Below are 11,829 nucleotides of genomic sequence, written 5' to 3' on the forward strand. Positions count from 1 at the left end.
TATATATATATATATATATGCACAAACACAATGTTGTAGAATGTGGTAAATATCAATTTAATGATCATTTTTAGCTACAAATTGTTAAATTTGGACAAGCAGCCACATGAATATATAATGAGAGAGAGATACCTTTTTATGTGATGAGCCTACTGTCTCATAATTTGACACACAAACTCTTTTTGTATTATTAAGGGGTGTTTTGTGTTATTAAGGGGTGTTCAATGAGCTTGAAGTTGAAGAATTTTAAAATTAAAATTATTGTTTTCTATGAATAGAACATTATATTTTAAAAAACAATTTTATTCTAGAATTATAAGCTTATCGTCAAATTAAAATTCTGAAATTATGATTATAATTTCAGAATTTTAGAATTTTAGAATTTTATAATATACTAAGCATGTGCTAGTGGCGTACAGGGGAGGGCTCAACTAACATGTGGCCCTTATATTTGTAAAATGTATTTCATTGGGTTGCTGGATCCACGTACATATTGACATGTAAATCTTATATGTTTATTCATCTTTCTGTAACTATGCTAAGCCATCACATTTAATTCACTTATGTAAGATATTCTGGTCTGGTTCTGGTTCATTTGTGCACCTTTCCCCCCACCTCTCTCTGTCATAATTCAGTAATTGTCATAAAAAATTGAGAAATTCACAAGTAATGAATCTGCTTTTAATATATTTATAAGTAACTGTTTAATGTTTGATAAATTGTAAAACGTTGTTTGACATGGTAAATGATTGACAAACACCTGCTTCATTAATTGAAGAAAAATGTTAAAATCATGAGTAATTTCCATGAAAAAAATGAAAAAATATCACATTTTGTAAATACACTCTCCCCGGGCCTTTTTGATTAATATTGATACTTATAAAATCAATGGAAATATTCGATGAAACAGACAAAAGATTTGGCTCATGAAAAAATTTCTATTTAAAGGTATTTTCTTTTTATTTGGTTAAAATGGTGTTTTTCATATGTTTTAAAATTTTCTATTATTGGGGCATGTGTCTGTAAGTTATTGTATAAATATAAATGGTTACTTGTCACTTTCAGAAGGAAAATGCATCAAACCTAGTCGGTCTCATTAATTATTTGCCGGGTCTAATTTATCTGGGATATATATATATATACACATATATATATATGAAGTGGTGCACTGACTGATGGGTTCGATTCAATGACAGAAAGAAGGTATTCATACCCCGCCTCATATACTACATTATTCGTTCTTTAAAAGAATCTCAGCCGATGATGATATCCCATCAGGGGTTCTTCTCAATGACAAATTCTTTAAAAGTACAAAGTTGAAAAGCTTGAACGTGTTTGCAATGCAATAAGTAGAACTATGTATAACACTATCTTAGGCATCTACACTTTTCGTTACGAGAAACATTACTAAAAATAGATTCATATTCATTAAACTTTTTAGACCGTCCTTCTTTGGTTCTTTTATAAGATGAGATTCTTTATAAAGAACAAATGATGTACGAGGCAGAGTATGAATACCTTCCCGCTGTCATTGTATATATACAATAAAATCTCTTGTTGAGTGAAGCAAAATTGACTTCACTATGATTTTTCTAAGCAACTTCATCATCTACATACCTTCAACTCTTGCAACCTTACCGAAAAAACAGATTGCCCTCACCACCATAATCTCTAATTAGCATGGTACTGCCATCTGTCAATAGTTGACCATTGCATCACGTGGCTGAGTTTTGTTCCCCCTTAGTGCGTGTAGTGCGTGGATGTGGAAGGAACACGTCACGTGAGAAATATTTTTTGTTGAAAGGCATGGAAATATTTACTAGAGGTTATAAATGTTTTCCTGAGGGGTATAAATTTTGTTTGTGCTTTTCTTTAATGACAGTAAGCTATACCGGTGATGAACCGAACCGGTACAGCCCTACTGATGACGGTAAGGTGGTTTAGGTCACCACCGTATACATTTATACCAGTGATTTTCTTTGCCGCTAAACGTGCTTATACTGGTGCTCTGTACCACTGGTATAAATTTTCACAACAATAAACCTATAACTGTGATTTTTAGCACTGCTATATATTACCTTAACCAAACACATAACCACCAGTGCATACTACAAGTGGTATTTGAAGTGCACACCTCAACGCACGAGATGTGAACCTCAAGTGCCTGCTTGTCTCTCCGGTCAGTCTCTCCCTCTGTTTGTAATAAATGCTTGTATCTTTTTTATTTTCTATTTCATATTGTTTTTGTTTACTTTTTTTCTCAGCTGCATGGTAGAATTAGATAAAACCGTGAGTGTTGAATTTATTGAACATTTTATGTTGACTGAAATAGCGTATGTTAGTAAATGTTGGATGAAAATCATAGAGTTTAGTGAATTTATTAAGTTAGTAAATGTTGGATGAAAATCATAGAGTTTGGTGAATTTATTGTACTTATAACCATTTGAGGAAAGCGGGCTTTCATGAGTATGTTGTTTAAATAAACCAAAGTAATGTTCTTTGTTTTCATCCACAGTACTTATAAGGTATTAAATATTTTACAATCTTTTATGTATAATTGTTGATAACAACTAATTAAAACAGTGCCATCTTTCATTTCTGATTTTGGTGCAAGAAAAAATGTTTTTTTCTTTTGTTTTTAATTTTTGACATGATTTTTGTTGATATAATATGTTGAGTATTTCTGCAATGAAACTTAATTAAGCTTCACTATGCATCCCTTAGCTACACATTGCATCACCAGCTTAGTGCATCGCTTTGCCTTGTTCTACTTCACAACAATGTTGTAAGAAGCATACGCCTCACACAAAAAAATGTGACTCATAGTGTTGTTTAGAAAAAACACCTTGAGGCCTTGCCGTGAGGCGTACGCATCCTTGAAGCATGCACCTCATTTGGTAGAGGTGTATGCCTCCATCCGTGGTACACTCCGTGCTTGAGGCGTACACCTCAGGATTTAATTAAAAAATTAAAAACTAAAAAAAGCTGGTCAAAAGGGCTTCACACGTAGCCCAAACTGAACCCCGTTTGTATCCCTAAATCCCCTTTTCTCAATCCCAAATCACATGTGAAATTGAAGATTTCAACCATCATTGCATGCCTGTGAAATTGCTAGAGGCTGGAGCTACAGTTGGTGAAGCCATCACCCAACGTCAGAATTTCAATTGCAACTGTAAGTCTCTCTTTGTGTCGCAGACATGGAACATAGGTGGCCACCTTTCTATGTTTGTCTTAGTCTCTCCGCCCATGTCCGGCGCTGGACATGGCCACCCTCTCTCTGGCCAAGACTGGCCACCCTCTGCCTATTGTTGTGATGGTATACAGTGTGTCCACATGGCGCTTTTGTTACTTTGTGTGTATCAATCACCATGGCCAGTGCTGTGGCTTATGATGTTGTGGTAATGTGGCTTACAAAGTCAAGACCTTGAACTTATTTTCTTCATGCGTGCCATTCTTGCACTCATATTACGTGTTCATCTTTATTTTACTATTGTCATCATTTGAAGTCTGGACATGTACTCCATTGATGGTGGTCCTCCTCCCATTGTTGCCAAGTGTCGCAAGTGGTGTCTTAGTTTATTATATGTTTTGGGATTTGTATCCTTATGATGATAAATGCGTGTTGGGGGGTGGTGAGTAAGTAGGAGATTTTGGCTTGGTTGGATTCAGTCTGATCATACACTCTGACCTTGCTCCAACAAGCGAGGGTTTCAAAACACCCTCGTTCGCAGTGAGTGAGGGATGAAACCCTCGCTCAGCAAAGGGTGGCACTGGAATGAGGGCTTTCAGGTTCATGAAACCCTCGTTTCAGCAAGCGATGAAACCTTCATTCAGCACTGAGCATGAGCGAGAGTTCCTTGAAACCCAAAACTTAAAATCCAAATTCATACGATTTCTCTTTTTCTGCATATACTCTGCTTCATCTCTTCCGTATCAGCAGCATGCTCGCTGCCATATTTTGCCATAGCCTATAAACAACACGCTTATGTACTAGTTAAATGAGCTCGAGCTCTGACACACTTGATTAAGCTGAGCTCGAGTTGACATTATATAACTTGATTCGAGCTCAAGTTGTGCAATATAGAAGGTGAGCGGAGTTCGAGCTGACCAAGCTTGGGCTCGACTCAACTCATGTTCACCCATACTAGAAACCGCGTTTTTGAAATCCTTGGATCTAAGATCCAAGTATTAAAAATCAACTCCAGATCCTTAGATCTGAAGCTATCAAATGGAACCTAGATTCAAATATGAGCTCAAAATTGCTTTGCTTAATAAACGGCTAGGAGGAGCAGTCTCTCAATTAGTTCAACAAAATTAAAAGAATATACAGAAAAAATAACCAACACAGACACCTTTAAGGAGTCAACCATTCAACAAAAGAATGCAAATCAATGCAGCGATGCGAGACTTCCACTACCTCAAACGCAGGATTGCAATGCACCGGAACAAAAATCTTCCTTGAAAACAAATGGTCCCCAGATCCATGAGGCACTTAATCAGCCTCTTTCATGCAGTGAAACCATGCGTTCCTCCAGCCTATGGGAGCCGCTGAAATGCCAACTTCCCCATTAAATCATGGTAGGCTACAAGGAATTCCAACTAAGATCTCCTTGGCAGCCTAACATAGTCTGACTGGGACATAACAAACTCTAGAATCAAAAACCCTGCATCCACCCTTTTTCACCCAGTACCCTACCTTATGAGAGTCTCCAATCCATCTCAAAAGATCTCCCATTAGTCCCATAAAGATGAATTGGGCCCTCGAATCTGGTAACCAAGTCTACATTATTTTGGAGATCATGCCAGTCTTTAAGTTCCACAGTATAAGGCCTCTTTATGATCAATCAAGGTGATAAAAGAACTTTTACATAATGTCATCATTTCATACCTGACTTTTAATATCCACAAAAGCCTATATCTCATTTTAAAAGGTTTATAGGTTTTGTCCATTTCATCTTAACTCACTTGACACTCGGTGCCTAAGGCACTCGTTTGCTGACTGCCTACTTACATATATATGTGTGACATACATGAATTTAGTCATGAGAATTTTTTTTTCATCCAAAGAAAGATTTATATTCTATTGAGTCCCATCGACATTAAATATTTCTTAAATACATCAACAATAATTGGCTTACAAAGAGGATCTAGTACCATTTCATAAGTAGAAATGTAGTTCAATGAAACTTTTTTCCTCCTATAGTACATCCCGCAAGTATTTCCCATGTGTATCTATATGTTTAGTTTTAAAATGAAATTTGAGATTCTTGGCAAAAACAATTGCAGCCTGATTATCACAGTAAATGTCAATTGGAGCACATACTTTCACGACAATGTCAAGATGTTTGAAAAATCTCATCAACCTAACACCCTCTTGTAATGTCATGGACCTAGTTACAGTTCAGCTTTCATGGTAGGTAAGGCTACACATGTTTGTTTTTGCTACACTACGATTGAGCAAAAATTCATATTTAGACATAGGCTTACATTCATTAAGGTTAACCCCTAAGCCACAACTCACCGCCATGACAGGATAGTGCCAAAGTTTCAATGTCTTTTAAGTGCCACATGATCCGTTTAACAACTTTTCAATAAACCTATACAAGATTTGATTGATATTTACTCATGAGAGTATCAACTTGTTTACATATTTGCATGTTGAATCACTTCAAGAACTTGTGGAGACGAGACCTCCCACTGCAGTTAAGATCATGTAGAAGACATGGGAAAGGGAGTGGACTAGGAAAACAGACGTGTTGAGAAGAGCAAGACCATCCACCACGTTCAGCTTAGCCATGCTGCTTCGTGAAGGCGTCACACCCCCTTCAACTTTTGGACAAATTAAATGAGAAGCTTTCAGAAAGAAGCAATTCACAATGAGAGAAAGAGAAAACTTTGGGAGGAAGCAATCAACATGGAGGAACAATGCATGGGGTGCCTGGCTGATGGTAGAAGCGCCATTGAATCGAGCTTTTCAAGTGAAGTTTTCAACTCCAGACATGAATTTTATAAGGATAAAAAATTCCATGTGTTTTAAAGGGCACCGATCTGGTGGTAATTATTATTTACAATTTGGGGCCTATATTTTCAGATATTCAGCCAAAATCAAGCCTCTAATTAATGCCACATCGAAGGGTTGCTTGAGGGCTAAGGAAAGTCACTTCAAAAGATAACTGGGATGTCAATACCAACGGATTGGATTTGAATCACACATTATCGTATTTGATTTTTCAGATATTCATATATTCGGATATAAAAACAGATTTGAATATGAATGAAAGAACTTATATATCATATTCAAATCTAACTTTTAAATTTGAAATCCAAATATATATCTATATATGAATGAAAGAACTTATAGACACACTCCACATCCAAATCTAGAATTTGGATTTTGAATATCCAACATAAGATTAATGGTCCAAATCTGGTCCAGGTTTAATCCTAGTCTAGATCTTGTCCAACCAGTCAACTGTGATATAAGTTTGCAGCTCTTGTTGTTTTGTAATTAGATTCTATCATCATCTCCCACCTGTTGCTTCGATACAGGACTAAATCGGTATCTCTCTCTCACTAAGGCCCTGGTGGTTTAATTAAGTTCCTTTTCAGAACAGACACACACTTTCTCTCTCTCACCCAAAATGTTCATCTCTATCTTTTGCGCTTCATATTTAATCAACTAACGCTTACCATCATGATCAACCTCATGATATGCTTGATAAATACTACCGGCTTGAGCATGATCATCAGTCCTTTTACTGCATTTGATGTATTATCTTGAGAACGATGTCATCTTATCATAGTAGATCTACATATACACTTATATCTGCATTGTCATTGAATTATAACATGAATAAAATACTGAAGTGTTTTTCTAAGTTGTTTCCAAGCGCACCTTCATTTGGGGGCACAACGTACATAAGTTATACTATGATTAAGCATATTACTGCATATTTGAGCAGTTTGTCCTATATATCAACCACAATAAAAGGCATCTTCAGCATATCTGCCGTTGCGATTAATCTTTCCCACTTCCACTTCCTGCTTGAGGTCTAGATTCCAAGACACTTCCTATTGTCGGCCTTTCTCTCATGTGGCCTCTCCCATCGCTCCTTTTCCACGCATTCTCTTTATCATCACCAAGTCAGGTATGTCTCCTCATGATGTTGATAATTTTGAAACACGTGAATGGATTATGATCACAGAAATGAACGGTATATATGCTATTGTGCAGTGTCTTTGCACTGAACCTGCGTTTACTAACTTCCCTCATACCATTATTTTCCGATTTCATCCCCATCCATGAAATAACAGCTTCAGCTTTTGGGAAAAGCTCAAGAATTTTCTGTGACATCCCAGTTTCTTGAACGAACCGCATTTCCGTAAGCTAATTGATCTGCGATAGCGTGCGAGGAGGCACTCCTATACTAGTTAATCTCTGCAAATTGTCATATTCCAATTTCTCCCTCATGCATGAAATACCAACTACAGTTTGCGGTAAAGGGTTGGTAAATTTTCCAAACCATCATTAATTTCCAATATTCATAGGATGCAAACTTTTCATATCTTGTAAGCCACTGAGGACTTGTTTCTTACCTTCAGATGCACCCAGTTTCAATGTCCACCAACAGGATGCCTTTGCTCGTTGGTGTTTGGCATTAAGAAAATAGTTATCCTTTAGAAAGAGCTCTTGCATTTTCTAAAGGAGAAAATTGCATTTGGATTCACGTTATATATATCTAATTTGGACAATCAAATATTTGTCGTGATGCTTTGGCTATGGTTTAAAACGTGTGAGGAACAGAAGGAGGGCCTTATTACGCGACCAGAAAATAGAAAATGAAGGCCCCAATTGGTAACTAATATGCACCGGATCGGTCTGCTTCGTTTAAAACGTCGATATGGCCAGAGTACTGAAGCCCCAACAGCGAGCATTGAAAGAGTTCTGCATTGAAAGAGTTCCACTGGACGTCTTAGTTTTCTTAGTCTTTCTCGGGTTGTACATCGGAGAAAAAAGCACTCCATAGTTGATATGAACATAACCATGAACGAGGTCCACCGACAAGAAACTAAAAGCACCCACCTCTCGTTGACTATGTATCACTTCAGATGGATGACCAGAGTGATGCACTGCTTGTCCTCTCCTTACATATTTTTGTGTCTGCAACATAGTACTCAAAATGCAGTTAAATATCAGGCACCTCAATCTTCAAAATTGCCAAATCGCTGGGAGTCCAAGATTTGCTAACAGTCCAAGATGCTGATAATGCTGACACAAGGTGTTGAATTGTCAATCCTATTGATTGTTCAACTATTTTCAATATTACATCCTAATGAAAAATTCTCTTCGACATGCATGCTTGAAACAAGACATGAAAGGTGTGACAACATCATCACACAATCGAAGTCTCGCCAGATCTCCACGCACCTTTGCTTCACCACCATGCATGCATGGATGCATGGTTTTCTGCATGATATCATCATTATGTCACACAAATACTGATTAATGGCTCATGTTGTCTTGTAGATGAACTTTCAACTTCAAAAATGGCACTATACATTGATGCATAGGAAGAGGTGATAAAAATGCCATTAATCCCTTTCTTCACAACCCCGTTCAATTGGATACCAATTTTAATGAGAAAATACAATGCATGCAGAATCAGGGATTAAATCTTTAGAGATAATCCTATTGCCTCCTTGTTCTACTGCACCATCAATAACTATGAAGGCAGGTAGAGTCTCCTCCACAAAAAAAAGTGTATTCAAGTGTCCCAGGCACTCAAAAGAGAAAGGGGCCAGCCTTTTCAATAAATAAGCGGCTTGAAGTGAGAAAGAAAACAAAGTGAAGATACCGATGTAGAAGGAGTAGCAGCAAATATAGATGACTATGCAACTCCAGTGTACCCATGCATCCTTATATAGCTAGGTATAGCCATGACATGTGCAACTAACATACATGCATTTAAATAGAATCACAAGCTCAATGAAGAGAACACGACAATTAACAATCAAACTACAACTACTTTAACTAGGACTCAAACAAGCATGGCATTCTGAACCACGAGCACTACTCTAAACCACGTCCCCACTATACTAAACTACAACTAAGAAGGCAAGAAGAAATTTCAATTTGAAATCAAACTTTCATGCATCTCGAACTAGATCAAAACATCAAGAAAAATCAATTTAAAATGTGTTCTTCACAAGAAAAAACATAAATTTCATAACGACAACCAAATGGATTCATGTTGGACTAAGAGAAACTCGAATGGCTGTACAGAAAATGATGAAGGATATGCACAAGGGATATTCAAGCACTTCGCTCCCTCCCTCTCTCTCCCTCTCATGTATGGGCCCCAATTTAATCTCTCTCTCTTGTATATGTAAGCCGATGTTAAATATGCCAACATATATAACATTCAAGAAGAATACTTTTGTGTGTATGGACAAGGTAGTGTGTTAAGTTCTAAACTATTTCATTGCATTTATGAAGTGCCCATGCATTTCATTTTGTTGCTTCGTTATTAGTTTGAGCCTTCCCCTACTTCTACGATAATATAAGCAATTGTGTGACTAGGTCCCTGGGATTGGATTCTTCTAGAGATAAGTTGGATAAGGAAATATGTATGCAGAAATTTACATGTGAAGGAGCCAATGGGGAGTTTTATGGTTGCTCCTCCGTTTTGAAAGATGAACAATGAGTCCCTTGTTACGATCTGAAGCTTTTTCTTTTATTGCCTCTTATAGTCACTTTCGTCCTAAAATTAATTGATTTTCTACAGATCAAGTACTTCTCTGTGTCGTGCTTCACTTTCTCCTTCTTAATTTATTTTTATTTTTTTTTAAACATTTCAATTGGAGATTGGCCTCAAGTAAGTTCATTTATGTATTATACTTGGATTTATGTTCATGCTAGCTTCTAACTAGTTTAACAAGACAGGCTAATGTTGAATTGAGATGGATATTTCTCTTTAAATGAAGTTTCTGAATAATAAGTGAATGTGAATGTTTTATTTTAGTGCACTCGCACTCAGACAACACTTTTTCCCTTGTGTTTTACTCCCTTTCGCATTTCCTGTCTGATAAGCTAAAAAGAAGAAATTGATTTTTCTGTCTCATTTCCTGAGTTTTCCATATCATATTTCATTACGGCTGCTTCATGACATTAAGTGAATGGAATATATAAATAAAATGAGATTTTTCACTGGGAGTTCAAAGATTCATATAATGATCCTGAATGAAAGAGGAAAAAAATATAAAAAACATGTATAAACTGGGTCACCATTTTATTTAATTCATGGGATTATGCTTACTTGATCATCCATAACATTTACATAACATGAAAATCTGGAGTTATTTCCTTTCAAATGTTATTTCTTTGTATTTTTGCTATTAAGATGCTCAAGCTTGGGCCTTCAATGCCAATGGTCACCTATTCTCAAGTTGGTTGCTAAATACTTTTATCTGTTTAATTATATTTGGGACTGCCTATTGTACTTCTTAGTATTTACTTCAAATTGTATGTTTCTTTAGGTTTTATTGTCCTATCTTCTCCTAGCTCCAAATATTGCTTAGATTTTTTTATATAATTCTGATTATCTTGCATTTTCAGTTAGGACTTATGGCCTAATTTTGCTGATGCCTGGTCAAATTTGTCATGAGAAAGAAATTACTATTTTTGCATTGGTAAAGAATTAACATAAATATCAAATGAGGTATTGAAACAGGACTACAAAAACTGAAAAGCCACCCTCTTTTATGAGAGCATAGCAGCAAATTCGGATGAAAACCTTGGTGCAGCTGAAGAGGGGGCCTATTTGATCTTGTCTTGTAACAGTTTTGCTGCCCATTTACCACTGCCATGGAGGGTATGTTCCAAATAGTCCATAACATGTTTGAAGCTCATAGTTATGATGTTATAAATCAACTAGCATAAATTTTGTAACATCCATTGGGTTTGATCTACACATATTAAGAGGTATACCTTTTTTTTCCTGCTTAGTTGTATAAGCTCAGATGTAGGGGAAATATACACTACTAATTGGTTGATAATGACCCATGAGTATCTAAACTTCTAAAGTGTTGGCAAAAACTTTGTTATGAAACTATTCTTAAGTCCTTCCAAAATGCAAACATGTGGAGTGTTATATAAACTATTAATGAGCCAATAAATGACAACAGCATTCTTTTATTATTTGAAGGAACAAAATTCAGAAAATAAAAAGTGACTCTTTGAACTTTGATTTGAAGCATTATTTTATTATTTTTTTCTTTGTCCTCAATGATGACAATCTATGGATTCACCTATATAAACCCCGGCTAAGGTTGAAAAATGAGAGCTTGAATATTGCTTGTGAATAATCCGAGGAATATCACAGGTATTTTCAATTGTTGTTAAAGCATGAATTTTTCCTTAGTGAACAAGTACAAGAAAAGGTATTGTCTACCGACGTCAGTTTGAGTGGAAAATTCATGCCACTAAACAAGGTCATGGTGACAACATGTGAGTACTTTCTTCTTTCACTAAGTTGTAGGATGAAATGACTTTCTTTGTTTCTTCAAATATTTTCACAAAACTTTTTAAAACTCAGTTTGAGAAAAATCTGAAAATTTTTAGAACTTATTTTAGAGGACAATTCATCTTAGGTCAATTTGAAAATTACCTTAAATTTGAAGAAATTGTTCACAAGAAACACATGGTTGTACTCAACAAAATGGGCCTGTAGAAGTAAAACACAAGCACATAATGCAAACTTTTGAGCATTTTTATTTGATGTTTATAAAATCCTTGTGTTTTACTTGGGTATACCTAAATCAAACAGATAT

This window comes from Nymphaea colorata, unplaced genomic scaffold (assembly GCF_008831285.2).
Source record: "Nymphaea colorata isolate Beijing-Zhang1983 unplaced genomic scaffold, ASM883128v2 scaffold0001, whole genome shotgun sequence".
NCBI lineage: Eukaryota > Viridiplantae > Streptophyta > Magnoliopsida > Nymphaeales > Nymphaeaceae > Nymphaea > Nymphaea colorata.